Here is a 16811-nt window from a genome sequence, read left to right on the forward strand (position 1 = left end):
AATTTGCTGCGTTATTGTATTACTGTGCTACTGTGACGATGGGATAAATTTATAAAGCAGGAGTGTGACAGTATACTAACACTGTGAGGAGTATCACTGCTAAGTTAAAATGGAAGTATGAGTGTGATTAGCTGGATTTACTGGAATGGGATCACAGTGCATGACTGAGTATGGGGCAGGGCTGCCCAAGTCTGGTCCTCAAGATCTACTGACCGGCCAGGTTTTCAGGATATCCACAATGAATATGCATGAGAGAGAGATCTGCATACCAAGAAGGCAGTGCAGGTAAATCTCTCTCATGCATATTCATTGTGGATATCCTGAAAACCTGGCCGGCCAGTAGATCCTGAGGACCGGACTTGGGCAGCCCTGGAGTATGGTATGGTATAGTATGGCCCTCGTGCCAAGCAGAGTCAGTAGCCAGCCTGGGATCCCCTCAGACTTCTCAGAATGTCACCAGTGGCTTTTCTTTAGGATCCTGACCTCAAAAGCAAAGACAAAAATATGCCACCAACCAGTTGACCTTCAAACACTTCACGCAACTAGTCTATGAGTCAGTTGTAATTGCAAACGCATACATTAAAGTTTAGCAGGATCTTCAGAAAACTGTTTAAAATAATGATGTTAATTTCAAACAGTTTGACTCTTCATAGATCCCAGATTTTACCAGTTTTTCAATTTTAATTTTATAATTCTTTAATTCTTGAACTGCATTTATCTTAACAATCACTTATCTGAATATTCTTGAAAATTAATGGCACCCCTCTCGACATGAACCAATGTTTCACTTGCTTCGTCAGGGTCGAGGTAAGTTACTTATCAAGTTTCAAGTTTAATATAAATTTGATTGATCGCTTGATCGCTTATTCAAAATTCTAAGCGATGTACACATCAATAAAATTACAAATTTTTAGGGGACAACAAAACAAATGACAAAAACTAAATATTGAAAGACATATTAAAGACTAACCTTACAAACATATTAAAACAAAAGGAAAGAAAGGGAAGAGAAATACAAGTTGTTGATAGTAAATAAGACACTTATGGGAAAAAAACAATGGGAAGGGAGAGATCCATGTACTAGGTTCAGACTTTCATTTCAAAATGGCCAGACCAACCAGTTTACAACATATCACTATCATTTCCCAAACCACTTTGTACACTGGATATCACACTATCAAATTCAGTTTTCCAATATCCTTGTTTCCATATCCCTTATACTGTATATCTTTAACTTGAGAGTAGTACAAATGCTGTATCCCAAAATGTATGTACAGTACATTTTTTCCCTTTGGTTGATGTAGCTTTCTTCTTCTCGGATACAGCCCCTAGTGTACCCTATAGTGATGTTAATCAAGCTTGTCTAATCTATTTTGACCAGTTATTTAGTCTGTGTAGGATGGGAGGAATCCTAGTCTAAACAGTTCCTCGATGACTTGTGCTGATTCCTCACTGTGGTACACCTTCGGTCCCCCAGAGCACCTGACTGAATACAAAATTAATAGGCCCTGACCAAAGAAAGCTCTGAAATGTGTGCTCGATGCTGAACTGCATGTAGCTCTCCAAACTTGAAATATAATAGATCTTGAATTTTCTCAGTAGCTAGAATTTCTAACACTTAGGCCCAGATTCACTAAAGATAGCGACTCAGTCGCTGTTGGCCGATTCTCTGGCCAATTTTCAAACAGTGATTGATTCACTATCAAGTTGCATGCAAATGATTTGCATGGAGGTGCAAATCATTTGCATGCAAACTTACTGACTCAATCGCTCAGTGAGCGATTGAGTTGATGCAGAGCCCTGATAATAGTGACAGGAGAAGTAGCCTCTTGTCACTGCTGTCAGGGCTTCTGCCAGGTTTTTTTTCTTATTGTTTTAATGGCACAGATATTTTATGTATATTACACACACAGAATATCTGCCCAATAAAAAAAAAAGCCCCACCCCAACAAGCCCAATAAAATGGCAGGGGGGATGCCTACTCCCTCCTGCCATTGCCTCCCCCGACACGAGCTGATATAGCAGGAGTGATGTCCACTCCCTCTTGCCGTCGAGTTCGGTTCTCCCTGTCGCCGTCCCCCCTCCTCCTCCCCCTCCTTTTATTCATGTAAGCTGTTATTGATTATTAATAAAATATATTACTTATACCAGCATATTGAGTTGTTGTGAAGTCAGTTATTGAAGGCCTATTAACAGGGTGGTCTTCACCCTCCCTTTAAGTCGGGAGCAGGACGGGTGCTCAGTCCCTCCTGCTCAGCCGCCAGCCGCCGTCAACAATGCGGGCCTTAGGCCCCACCCTGGTGTATCATGTGATGCATGGGGAGGGACCTAAGGCCCTAATTGGCTCAGGTGCCTCAGCCTCCTCCCTTGGGAGGGGCCTGAGGCATCTGAGCCAATCAGGCACTTAGGGGGAAACTGTGCAGAATTATTTTTTTTTGTATTTTGGGGGGGAGTGGGGAATATCAAGAGTGTAAAATGGGCATGAATGCACTAATCAGCTAGTGTGTGCACATTACTGCCATGCACCCATAATGTTGGAACCTTTAACACCATCTGAATAGGAGACAATAAGCACATGTGCAGTAAATTTATTTTTTTTTTGTGCATGCCCAGAAATTCAAATAATAAAAAAATGCCCATTTTTCCAGCCGCACTAAAAATGAGCTTAGCGTATGAGAAAGTCCCACTATGGGCAGAGGGGAGTAAAAGGACCGCTCAGATTGTAAGCTCTCCTGGCACAGGAAAATACCTACTGTACTTGAATGTAACTCATATTGAGCTACATCTGATAAAGGCCTGAGCTAAATCCAAAAATCCTTTCCATTTTGAGAGGGAAGACGTGCATAAGGATTCTTTATCGCCGTGAGTAATCCAGAAACACTTAACATACAGATGGTGAATTTTAAAACTGGATATAAAGAGCCTCTTTGATACATCATTGAATCTGCACGGGTTATTTGTTTTGATGGGTTTAGCCTACGATAAATAGTCAGACACAGGTTACCTGACACAGACTAGTGTTTGATTAACTGAATTATGTTATGCCATCAAACAGTCTTATTTACAAAACAGCAATAAAAGGAGGTCCTCCTAATATTCGGTGTCTGCAAGCTTTGTAAAGTAGGTCAGGTCTCAGATCGAGAGTCCTTCTGCGCAGCTATAGATGAGAATAGGAGAGCAAGAAGCACTTAAATTGACTTCACCTTTGCAATAATCTCTTCATCTTTTTGTGCGACAGCATGTAGAACACTTCTTAATGAGTCAGAGTTTTGGGATTAGCATTCTTGTGTTTCACAGAAAAATTAAATATGTTTTTATTTGAGACCTTATCATCATGACCCCATGTGTCCTTGCCTCTGGCATCTATGAATATAATACAATACAAAGCAATCTTCCACATATATTGCATAAAGAATGACATGGGGACAAATTTGTCCCTGACCCCTTGGGATCTCAATATCCCCGTCCCATTCCTGGGAGCTCTGTCCCTGTCCCATACATAAGAACATAAGAATTGCCACAGCTGGGTCAGACCAGTGGTCCATCGCGCCCAGCAGTCCGCTCACGCGGTGGCACCCAGGTCAAGGACCAGTGCCCTAACCGAGACCAGCCCTACCTGAGTACGTTCCGGTTCAGCAGGAACTTGTCTAACTTTGTCTTGAATCCCAGGAGGGTGTTTTCCCCTATAACAGCCTCAGGAAGAGCGTTCCAGTTTTCTACCACTCTTTGGGTGAAGAAGAACTTCCTTACGTTTATACGGAATCTATCCCTTTTAACTTTAGAGAGTGCCCTCTCGTTCTCTCTACCTTGGAGAGGGTGAACAACCTGTCTTTATCTGCTAAGTTTATTCCCTTCAGTATCTTGAATGATTCGATCATGTCCCCTCTCAGTCTCCTCTTTTCAAGGGAGAAGAGGCCCAGATTCTCTAATCTCTCGCTGTACGGCAACTCCTCCAGCCCCTTAACCATTTTAGTTGCTCTTCTCTGGACCCTTTCGAGCGGTACCATATCCTTCTTCATGAATGGTGGCCAGTGCTGGACGCAGTACTCCAGGTGAGGGCGCACCATGGCCCGGTACAGCGGCATGATAACCTTCTCCGATCTGATTGTGATCCCCTTCTTAATCATTCCTAGCATCCTATTTGCCCTTTTCGCCGCTGCCGTCGCACATTGCACAGATGGCTTCATCGACCTGTCGACCAGCACTCCCAAGTCTCTTTCCTGGGGGGGTCTCTCCCAGTAACGCCCTGGACATCCTGTATTCGTGTATAAGCTCTGCCTTAACTGTATAAGCCTCAAACACTTATGATTTTAAAGTGTTCAAGACTTGTGCAGATGAGGACAGAGCTTGCAGGATTGGGTCAGGGACAGAGGTCATGGGGACAAGTCGGAGATAGAGAGATACTGTGGAGATGGGGAAAATTTGTCCCCGTGTCATTAAGCTTCAATGTGAATCACACAAAGATCATCTGAACAGTCAGCAGAGAATATACAGAGCAAGAAACAAGAGAAATTAGATTACATGGTCAATCAAAATACTTTTTAAAAAGACATTCCTTCAAAGTTTTTCAGAACAATAAGTAAGAGCTAATCCTTCATATTCCCAGAGGAACTGAATTCCAAATATTTGAGGCTTGATAGGCAAAGAAGAATAAAAGATCCTGACCACCTGTATTGTAGAAGCCTGCGGTGGCCACTTGTTTATCTCCAGATTGTCTGCTGTTTCTTCTGTTCCACATTGCATTCCGCTTTGTAAAATGGATATTCATGCTCTACAAATAGGGACAGATAGGGAGAAATACTTAAGTGGTCTATAAATACTAAAATAAAATAAATATATAATCAGCACTTGCAAGTCTATATTTTTGAGGGGCTGCTGAATAGTTCTCAGCCCAACCAAGAAGAAAATGATGCGGAGCCATGAAACTGACAAGTTATTCCACACTTTTCTTGACACTTCATTTTCATGATATGAAATGAAACTAAAGTGTCAATCAAAGTGTGGAATAACTTGTCAGTTTCATGGCTCCACATCATTCTCTTCTTGGTTGGTGTGGAAGAGTAAGGGGTTATCTTCCGCTAATGCTATCATTCCACCTCCATACAGCAGGGGCTGCCATCCCAAGACTGAGTGGACTACATGTCCCAGACCGCACTGGGATTTACAGCTCAGTGCTGAGCTACCTTAGGGGTCCTTTTACTACGCGCTAACGATTAGCACACGCTAAATGCTAAGGCAAAACTGGAAGTTACATCAGAAGCAAGAACTCCAGTGGCAGAGGGAAAACCCGAATGGTTCTCTAGCAAGGGGGGGGGGGGGGGTCGACGAATAGGTAAGTTTGTTTTTTTTCTCAAAAACAAATCGATTCGAATCGATTCACACAAAGTGAATCGGACAGCACAAAGTGAATGGGTAGTGTTCTGCGTGAGTCTGGACTGGACTCTGCCACATTTGGGCTGAGAACCTTTCAGCGGTCTCTCATACTGTATTTTAGAACAGGATTATATTTAGCACTGAAGATAATGATGAATAATGCAAATGCTCAATAGGTCAGCAGAAGACTGATCATAGTGCAACCCTCCCCGTGTAAAGTACACACACCCCCAACTAAAGTGTAGATATATTCCTTGACTATTATCAGAAATTTAGAGATGCAAAGGACATAGCCCCTTTGCCCTCTCTTTTAATCCAGCCTGTTTAAAGTTCCTGTTTACCACTGCCTCTTGCTCTGCTGGGAACTGGAAGGAAGGGCATTATGGCCTCCATGGTAGGAAATGAGAGGATGGAAGGGATGAAATGTGAAGTGCGATTTCTACAGATCTCTCTGAAGCCCATTGTTTATCCAGTGGTTTAGAAATTACAAACAATCTCATTTTCCCCACTCTCTTCCCTGGGGAAGTTGAAGTTTAATTTGTGTCTGGATGAGGGCTAGAGATTGTCTGGAGGTCAGAGAAGCTGAAAGGAGATTGGGTCTGACCTTGACACAGATATAGAGCCCTACAGGTCATATTCAGCAGTATATCCTATAAATAGAACACATGGGCAATGTAGCAATATTAATATATGTTGCTTTTTTCTTTTCAATCCCATACTCCTTTTTTTTTCTCTATATTAGAGCTACGGGGGAAGGAGCTTGCACGTGCGGCAGGGAGGAGTGAGGAAGGAATGGATGGGGGCGGAGAAAGGGCGCCACCGCCCTGGGTGCCTCTCTCCCTTGCTATGCCATTGTACGTATGTTAGGAATTATCAGGAAAGGAATGGAAAACAAAGATGAAACAGGTTATAATGCCCTTGTATTGCTCCATGGTACAAATAATAATAATAATTAATTTTCTTGTATACCGCCCAACTAGTAGTTCTGAGACATTTCAGCACATGGTACAGTTTCATAGAATGAAAAACTTGTGGACCACACTATTCCCTTCAAACAATAGCTTAATGTTGGATCTAAGCGTTGATACACCTAATTAAATTGAATATATTAGATGTATTAGGATCTCAAGCGCTCGCAGTTAAGAGCTAATAGAACTAATCTTGGCGCATAACCATTTCGCGAGCTATCATCGGTCCTTGCATCTTTTTTAATTCAATTCAAAGTGTGTGACTTATATACTCTCATTTCTTAAGTTTATCTATTTATCCTTGTTTCAATGTTATAATGTAAATATATAATAATACTTAGCTCAGGTGCGTGTTATCATACCCAGCCTTCTGACCACAGCGACACTGCGAGCGCTTGAGATCCTAATACATCTAATATATTCAATTTAATTAGGTGTATCAACGCATAGATCCAACATTAGCCTATTGTTTGAAGGGAATAGTGTGTTCCACAGTTTCATAGAACATAGAAATAATACCGCAAGTCTCAAACTCCACCTCTCACTAAAGCCAACTACCCCAAACAAATAACCTTACCCATTTCTCACTCTTTTTGAAAATGACCAATTTTTTTTTTTTTGTAAGTTCTTGTTGTAATACATCTTCCCCGCTTTCCCATTGTTTCTAGTTTTTCTCTTTTTAAGGATGTAACCCTTGTTCGTTTAGTAATATATTATGTATAAGTGTGTTTTCTTTAAATTCTGATTTTATTTTATGTAAAACGCTTTGTATTTGGAAAAGCGTTTAATCAAATAATTTAATAAACTTGAAACTTGAAACTTACGTTTGTACAGAATCTATCCCCTTTTAACTTTAGAGAGTGCCCTCTCATTCTCCCTACCTTGGAGAGGGTGAACAACCTGTCTTTATCTGCTAAGTTTATTCCCTTCAGTATCTTGAATGATTCGATCATGTCCCCTCTCAGTCTCCTCTTTTCAAGGGAGAATAACCCACCTTTTGTAATCCACCTTGAACTGCAAGGTAATGGCGGAATAGAAATCCCTAATGTAATGCAATGTAATGATAGAGGTCTATAAATACTGAGTGGAGTGGAACAGGTAAATATGAATCATTTGCTTACTCTTTCCAAAAACATTAGGCCTAGGGGACATGCGATGAAACTACTAAGTGGTAGATTTAAAAAAACAAACTGGAGAAAATATTTCTTCACTCAATGTGGAATTAAACTGTGGAATTTGTTGCTGGAGAATGTGGTGAAATCAGCTTAGCAGGGTTTAGAAAAGGTTTGGATAATTTCCTAAAAAGAAGTCCATGATTGAGATGGTTTCAAGTTTCAAGTTTTATTAAACATTTGTTATCCCGCATTTTTAAATTACAAAGCGGCTTTACAATAAATTAAAAAAAACAGAAAGCAGGGTATACAAACACATTAAAATTAGTAACTAATTTTTATCCAATAAATATATCTACACAGTCTCACAAATCAAACTCACACGAGAGGAAAAAGGATAGAACTACAATAAACAGAAAGAAAAGAAAGTTAAGAAAAAAAACAGGAGGTATGAGGTAAAAATTTAACCTGTATTGCTATAATTGCCACAAAAGCTGGGCTAAAAATCTATTTAAATGTCCTTAAAAGGACAGTCATAAAGCAAAAGCATCGTTAAAAAGCATTGTTTTAAAGCTGGTTTTGAATTTATCCAATGTGCAGATCTCTCGTAAGTATGCCGGTGCTGAATTCCAGAGCTTGAAGAAATCCACTGCTTTTTCCTAAAATAAGCAGCATAAAATCTGTTTTCCTACTTGGGATCTAGCTAGATACTTGGTACCTGGGTTGGCCACTGTTGGAAACAGGATACTGAATCTGATGGACTTTCGGTCTGTCCCAGTATGGTAGTTCATACTTTATGTTCTTATTTTCACATGTTAAAAACTACTCATGTTGATTCAAATCGGTGATATCTGAAGGTGAAAACTATTGGGCTCATTTTCATAAAGATAGACTTTCAAAAGATGACATAAACTGGCACTTGGATATCTTACTAGTCAAAACGTCCAAGTGGGTATTTTCAAAACTGACTTTCTAGATGTCTTTCTGGTCATTTTGCCTCCAGCGTCTAAATATTAAGGGAATACGTTACAGGTGTGTTTTGGGTGGGATTAGGACGGCTTTAGCACTTGGACATTTTAGAGCGATAAACATTTTACAGAAATGTTCAGGGCACAGTTTGGATGTTTGGGGCTAGGCCTGTTTTAAAGTGTATAATGGCCAAAAAGGTACCCAATCTGACCAGTTGACCACTGGAGGGATGAAAATATGGCCCCCTCCCCCTCCTTCCCCAAATATCTGTATGAAACATTCAACCAGGTCATTATACTTTGAGGCTTTAACTTCACAAGCTACCCAAACGAAACCGGATTCCTGGCAGACTTCATCACTTCACTATCAGATCTATTTATTTTTATTTTATTTAATTATTTATATTCCACATATCCTACAATTCTCTTTGGATTACAAATTATTCAGATACTCAAGCATTTTTCCCTATCTGTCCCGGCAGGCTCACACTCTATCTAATGTACCTGGTCCAGCCTTGGGGGGCTCCAGGTGGGCTACCTTTGGGAGAGTGGGGGGCTATCTGGCAGGAGAGACTGGGCATCCCTCCTGCTGGCGAACTTTCAGGGGGTTCAGGCAGGAGAGATTGGGTATCTCTCCTGCTTCAGAACTATCAGGGGTCATGGCAGTTGCCGGGCAGGAGGGACTGGGCATCCCTCTTGCCGCTATCATTCGGGGAGGATGCGGCGGGTGCAGCAGGAGAGATTGGGTATCTATCCTGCCGGTGATCATTTGAGGGGAGGGAGGGTCAAGGCAGGTTCCGGCAGGAGAGATTGGTTATCTCTCCTGCCGAAATCATTATGGGAGCGAGGGGACGGGTTGCCTGGACCACTGAGTTGATCGCGGCAGCTGCGATCAGCTCAGCAGCCCAATCCAGAACTTATGCCTGTTTTGACTTGGTCTAAGTCAAAACATATAAGTTCCGTTGAGGCAACCTCATCAAACTTTCGATTATGGCTGCTGGACGACCAAGGGCTCCTTTTACGAAGCCACGTTAGCCGTGTAACGTGCGTAATAGCGTGCGCTAATTTGCCGTCTGTGCTAGCCACTACCACCTCCTCTTGAGCAGGTGGTAGTTTTTCGGCTAGCGCAAGGGTTAGCGTGCACTAAAAATGTGCGTGCGAAAAAGCCGCTAATGCGGCTTCGTAAAAGGAGCCCTAAGTCTAGGTCGGCCCACATCCCACCCACCTCCCGTCCTAACCATGCCTCGAAAAATGCACATTTTCACTCTGGGTGCCTAGCGGCAGTGAAAAAGCCTAAGCTGCTTTTACATACATCTAGAACCCATTTTGAATTATTGGTACTTGGATGACCTGTCTTTTTGATCGTCCAAGTGTCGATTTAGGCGGGTTTTTAGACATATTTTCTTTTTGATTATGTACCTCTTATTGTAAAAACAGAAACACATTTGAGCCCACATTCAGAACCAATTATGCATTTGCTGATGGCTAGTGAAGACATAAATTACCTATCCATATATTTTCAAAAAATATACAGATAATATCAGGTTGTATCAATCACCAAATGACTAGATATACCCGGCCCATGTGCCTAAGGCCCCGCCCACAGGAGGGGCCTAAGGCGCCCGGGCCTATTCTGATTGGCCCAGGAGCCTTAGGCCCCACTTGTGGGCGGGGTTTCTTCCGCCTGGGCCAATCCGGCCCCATTCTGGACCTGGCTGGCCTGCCGGACGGGCAGGCTTGGCACCCGTCCATCTGGCCAACGTACAGGTACGGGGAAGGGGTGGGGGTGGGGGGGTCGTGGAGTCGTCCGGGGGGGTCCGATCAGGGATTTGGGGGGGCGGTCATTGGGGGGAAGGGGGTTGTTTAGAGGGCAGGAGGGCCTGGGATCCCTCCTGCCCGTATTGTAGTGGGGGGTGGGAGGTAGGGGGTCGCCGGGGCCAGAGGGGCTTAGGCTCCCTCCTGGCCCAATCCAGTAGGGGGGTCGTCGGGGCCAGGAGAGCTTGGGCTCTCTCCTGGCACGTTGAATCGGAGGGGGGGTCGCTGGGGCCAGGAGAGCTTGGGCTCTCTCCTGGCCCGTTGAATCGGAGGGGGGGTCGCCGGGGCCAGGAGGGCTTGGGCTCCCTCCTGGCCAGATCGAGTCGGGGGAGGGGCCAATCGCTGGGCCAAGAGGGCTTGGGCTCCCTCTTGCCCCAATGTTGTATGTGTGTGGGAGGGTGATGCATCACGGCAGGAGAGATGCCTCATCCCCTACCGTGATGCCATCACTCCTCTACCCGAGCTGCTGCGACCCGCGGCAGGAAGAGATAGGGCATCTCTCCTGCTGCGGGTCGCAGAAGTTCGGGTAGAGGAGTGATGACATCGCGGTAGGAGAGATGAGACATCTCTCCTGCCGCGATGCTTGCGGTGGGTAGGTTGCCGGACCGCTGAACTGATGGCACCAGCGGCCATCAGCTCAGCGGCCCCTTTTTCGGCACTTAGACCTGGTTTGACTTCGTCTAAGTCAAAAAGGTCTAAGTGCCGACTAGGCAACCTGTAAATGTTTTGGTTATACCTGTTGTACGCCTAGGTGTAGGTCGGACCACCTCCCGCCCACTGCCTGCCCTTTCCCCTCCTTTAAACACACCTCTTTTCTCTCTGTGTGTTTAGAGGCAGGGGAAAAGCCTAAGCTGTTTTTAGATACGTCTAAAAAACAGCTTTGGTTATGGGTACTTGGACGATCAGGCTTTTTGATCGTCCAAGTAGCCATCTAGGACACTTTTTAGACGTTTTTTTTTTTTTTATTATGAACCCCATATTCTACAGATGGACTTTAGGGCCCCTTCCCCAGTTTCTGCTTTGGGCCCCTGAATATCCAACACCAATCCTGATCACTGACTGCCAGTTCATTTTAGATTTGAATTCAAATATGCTAGTATAATTTTTAAAATCATACAATGTATTTTTACACTGTTGTTTGATGTGTCATTTAATTCCCTATGACTTACAAGATCAAGATTATCTCAAATACTGAAACTCTCATTTCCTTCTGACAGAGGTGTTAAGACTATGCGATATATTTCCCGTTCTTTTACATACATTTTTGCGTCTATTTGGAATACACTTTCTTTTTTCTTTCTTTCTTTTTTAAATTTCAAGTTATCATTATATCACAATGATAAGGAAATACTGAAATACAATATTATCAGTACAAGCTGATCTAAGCAAAAAGTTAATACAAAAGTAATATTTCATCTCACATACTCCACAATAGGAGTTGGAGACAAGAAAAGGAAAACAAACCCTTGGGGCAGAGAAATCTCATACAGAACTTTAGGAAAAAGAGCAGTTAACATCCTTCCATTCTTTTAACACCACACCCATCATGATTCAATCTGGGTGTGTAGAGATACCTTTACCTTCTAAAAAGAAACCTAATTGAGCAGGTTCCAAAAATACATATTTAATTCCCTGAAGGGAAACCAAACATTTACAGGGAAATCTTAACTGAAAAACTGCCCCTAATGAAATCACTTTTGCACGGTATGTTAGAAATTATTTTCTTCTGGATTGCGTCCATTTTGAGACTTCAGGGAACATATATACCCCTTTCTCCAAAGTAGGATACTTGTTTCAAATTAAAGTACAATTTCAGCAGCATTTCCTTATCCTGATGAAACACAAGAGAGACAATAAGGTAGCCCAACCCTCTATTTCAATATCAGATGATTGTAATATATCAGATAAATCCATCTGATCCCTACCTCCTCCTGATTCTCATTTTTTAATTGAAATTTCAGGTTATTTGGGAGCCATTAACAAGATACTGTAAAGCAGGGATCCCCAAAGTCCCTCCTTGAGGGCCAAATCCAGTCGGGTTTTCAGGATTTCCCCAATGAATATGCATTGAAAGCAGTGCTTGCACATAGATCTCATGCATATTCATTGGGGAAATCCTGAAAACCCGACTGGATTCGGCCCTCAAGGAGGGACTTTGGGGACCCCTGCTGTAAAGATAGAAATTACTGCATGGAATAAATATTAATTTTTTCCCTTTTGTTCATACACGTCCAGGGTGGGGTGGGGTAGGTGGGAATATTTTATGATTTTTTTTGCTTATGAATAATTGTTGGGTATAAGGGAGGGGGGATATTTGTTGAGAGTTAGAATTTAATGATATATTAAGTGATGTTAAAGTATAAAATGATTGTATTTTATGTTACACTTATTGTGAGTTTTAAAAATGAATAAAGATAAAAAAAAAAAAAAGAAAGAAATTTTCTTTAAGTAATAAATTTTTTGTAATGGGGGGGGAGATCAAATTCTGATATCTTTTAAAATAGTTAACATGAAATTTCTAAAGATTTCCCGGGGTGACATAAACTTGGCTACTGGAAAATTTAAAAGTCTCAAATTCAAACTTTTCTGTTGATTTTCCAAGTTTTCAATCTTCCTCAGGAACATCATTTTATCTGAAATTTGTTTAGTCATCAAATTCTTAGGGCTCCTTTTACAAAGGTGCGCTAAGTGTTTAGCGCACGCACCGGATTAGCTAAAAATCTACCGCTTGCTCAAAAGGAGGCGGTAGTGGCTAGCGCACGTGGCAATTTAGCACGCACTATTCTGCGCGTTAAGGCCTTATCGTGCCTTTGTAAAAGGAGCCCTTAGTCTCAATTGTTGTTTTCTCTAAATTCTTCATCTCTAATTGTTGCTGCTGAAGGGATGTCTCCAATAGAGCTATCTTAGAAGTTGAATTTAATGTTATCGATACAAAGTTTGCACATACCGAGTGCAGGTTCTCCAACGCCGTCCAGATGGAATCAAGTGTAACCACCTGAGGTCTCTCAAGTGGCTTGAGGGGGGAAATAGCAGCCAGCTTTTCTTCAGCATTTTCTCCAGGTGCTAAACTCTGGGTTCCATTACCCTCCCCACCACTTACTCCTCGAGGCATAATGCGCCCAATTCGTTGCAACTCCCCGGCAGGTGTCGGCGTCGATGTTAGAACTTCCAGTTCAACTTCGGGTCTTAGAAGCGTTTCACCCGCTACACTCGGGGAGCCCTCCAACAGCGACCGATCTTTTGAAGCTCCTCCAGGCATTGGGGGCATGTGTGGTCCTCTCGGGCTCAGCGTTAAGTTGCCGTCCAAGCTGAATCCTTCCCCAAACTCAGCAGCAGATCTGCCCGAACTGGTAGGTTGGACTGTAAATGATGTCATTACAGTCTGACGCATAGTAGAGCTAACAGAGGTAGGCGAGGTAATCCCCTCTGTTTCCCACGTCTTTTGGGCATTGAGTAAGGCTAAGAGGCTTTATTTATTCAAAGAAAGTTGTCCCCTAGACGGAGAGTACTCAACTATGTGTACTGCTCAAAACGCCATCTTGTCTCCTCTCCGCTGGAATACACTTTGTTATGAAATCAGATCTATTATCTCTCTTCATCTATTTAGGAAATCCCTGAAAACTCTTCTCTTTCAGCAGGCCTTAGATGAGCACATGACTAATCTAAATTAGTATTATGAGTGCAAATAAACTTGGACTCCTTTTCTATCTTGTTTCTTGCTTTATAACAATAATGTAAACCGAGTCAAGTCCCAGTATCTGGGGATGATTCGGTATATAAATGCAAGGATTGGATTGGATTGGATGATGATGGTCATATATTTGGCGCTGCTTGCTTATTAAAGACCCGAATTGGACAGGGCTATGGATGCAGCAGAGACCTAGTGGCCTGATTTAGGGTCCTTAATTGGAGCGTTCCAGAAAGAGTCCTTGAGTAAGGCTTCTAGCTGACAGGGTTAAATAAGTTTAGAGGGAGGATATAAAAGCAGAGGGGGAAAATATACTAAACCCAGGAAGGCTCGTTCCAGTTGAGCTTGAAAGCCCAAAGGAACAGGAGGCCCAAAGTTCAAAAGAAAATAAAAAACATCCTTGCATTGCTTGCACAGCGGTGCTTCCTTATGGTTTGCACAGTGATCAGTAGGGCTTGTTGTATGCCAGACTGGCTGCAGCGTGAGGCCAAGACAATTGCACGCTCCAAAAATGCAAGGTACAACCTAGAGTGCTAAAATGCTATGATTGTAGGATTATTTTGATTGATAATGTTGAATGTGTCTTTATTTGAAAGTCTATGATAATACCAGGGAGGACATAGTCTCGGTATTAGGCAGGCAGGCATGTGGCAACCTTCTGGCAACAAAGGGCTCCTTTTACTAAGGTGCGCTAGCGTTTTTAGCGCACGCACAAGATTAGCGCGCACTATAGTGCGCGCTAGCTGAAAAATTACCGCCTGCTTAAAAGGAGGTGGTAGTGGCTAGCGCACGCGGCATTTTAGCACGCGCTAAAACCGCTAGCGCACCTTTGTAAAAGGAGCCCAAAGTCCCTCTGGGCACCCAAACACATTCTAATTAGAAAGCAGTCCATTCCTAGGGAGGCTTGTGTGTGCATCCTTGGTAAGACAACCTAAATTAATTTTCTTACAGAATACTATTTAGGCCCAACTTAACTGCACTGTACCCACACTGACCTCAGAAAGGATAGCTCACAAAAGCTTGTCACAAATACTGTATATTGAATTTAATAAAAAATGTCTCACCTGTTTGTTGACATTTATTTTAATATTTTACTTGTAGCTAACTACCTTCCCCCACCCCCAATATCTCCTCCCCCCAATTAATTTACTCTGATACAGGGCACATGCAGGAAGCAACTTGCTAATGCACTTCAGAGAATCCCGAGACACAATGGAGGAGCCAGGAAACACCTCAAGAGCAAAGGAAAAAACAAGAGGCTGAAATTCCAACCCCTGCCAGTGCACAAGCCCCAGGGTGAGACGCAGGATGAGGAGTGAAGGGGGAGGGGAGAAAGTAGAAAACAGCTGGCTATACTTTCCAATTTGCACTGCATGGAACTCTGCAGCGTTCCATCCTGCTGAAGGCCATCTGTTTTCTGATGGGAATAACAAGAAGGAGCATTTTTTACATCATTACAAGCAAGGCTGTTCATGAACGCACAGGCACCATATATACCAGCAGCTGGCAGCTCATGCATGAGCAGGGATGCCGAGAGGTGTTAATTTACTAAAACATACTGGATTCAGAAATGTGCTGGGAGGAGAAATCTCCCATCTAATGAGAAAAATTAGGCCTTGTGTTGCATGTAGAAACCGGGGCAGTAGATGGCCTAGGTCAGTGGTTCCCAACCCTGTTCTGGAGGACCACCAAGCCAATCGGGTTTTCAGGCTAACCCTAATGAATGTGCATGAGAGAGATTTGCATATAATGGAAGTGATAGGCATGCAAATCTGCTCCATGCATATTCATTAGGTATAGCCTGAAAACCCGATTGGCCTGGTGGTCCCCCAGGACAGGGTTGTGAACCACTGGCCTAGGTGAGTTTAAAATAGCACCCTTGTCCCCTCACACAAAAAAAAAATATTAATTAATTTGGCAGTTAAACAAATTCATTAACATTCTCTTTTCTTGCTCTGATTATGAGATCTTCCTGCTTAACTCCTTTCCTATCATTGTTAATCTAATTAAATCATAGGACTGGTGTACTCTTTGAAATATTTTATTCAAAAACACCTCTCTCTTTATACCTCTCTATAATTTGTTGCTCTTGTGTGTCACTTTCCTAAAATTATGGAGTGAATATTCAAAGTGATATAACAGGACAGGTCAGTGATCACTGGAGTAGTGTGTGTGGGTCTTTATGTTGTCTCTGCAGTGGTTATCTGGTTATATTGGATACCTTTTTGCCACTTATACATGCTTTTACATCATCTAAGTCACAACGTAAAAGTTTTGTACAGGAAGTCTTGTGAAACATTCAATTATCCCTGCAGGACGACTGATCCCATCCTGATCCAGTCTTCTGTAATGCTCCTCCAGGAATTCCCTATGACTGTACTCAAGTTATTGTACTACCCAGCCTTGTATTGTATCATATCGCCAAATGTGCTGTCCAATGTTGGCTTGTAACTCGTTCTGAGCTCACGGGAGGATGGGTAGAAATCGAATCGAATAAATAAATACCACCCTAACCACTCCTCCAATAAGCCCCTTTCACCTCTGGACGCACAGTGGCATTCAGAGACCTAAAATGTCCCTGGATATGTCCAGAAATTCGGTTTGAGTATCGGCACTTGGACGACCTGTCTTTTAGGTTGTCCAAGTGCTGCCTTGGGTGGGTTTTTCGACATGTTGCAAGTTTTGATTATGAGCACCACTTTGTATAGTGGAAGAGTGGCCTAGTGATTATAACAGCTGCCTCAGCACCCTGAGTTTGTGAGTTCAATTCCCACTGCAACTCTGTGTGAGTCTGGGCAAGTCACTAAAAACTTCATTGCCCCAGGTACAAAATAAGTACCTGTCTAAAATATGTAAATTGCTTTGATTGTATAACCACACATAAAAA

General features: G+C 42.7%; 1 protein-coding gene across 1 annotated transcript in view; it reads left to right on the plus strand.

Annotated features, from left to right (window-relative positions):
* The window catches only part of LOC117364847 (drebrin-like), a 239838-nt gene that overhangs the window by 45459 nt on the left and 177568 nt on the right, over positions 1 to 16811 (plus strand). The window lies entirely within an intron of this gene.

This window comes from Geotrypetes seraphini, chromosome 1 (assembly GCF_902459505.1).
Source record: "Geotrypetes seraphini chromosome 1, aGeoSer1.1, whole genome shotgun sequence".
Classification (NCBI taxonomy): Eukaryota; Metazoa; Chordata; class Amphibia; order Gymnophiona; family Dermophiidae; genus Geotrypetes; species Geotrypetes seraphini.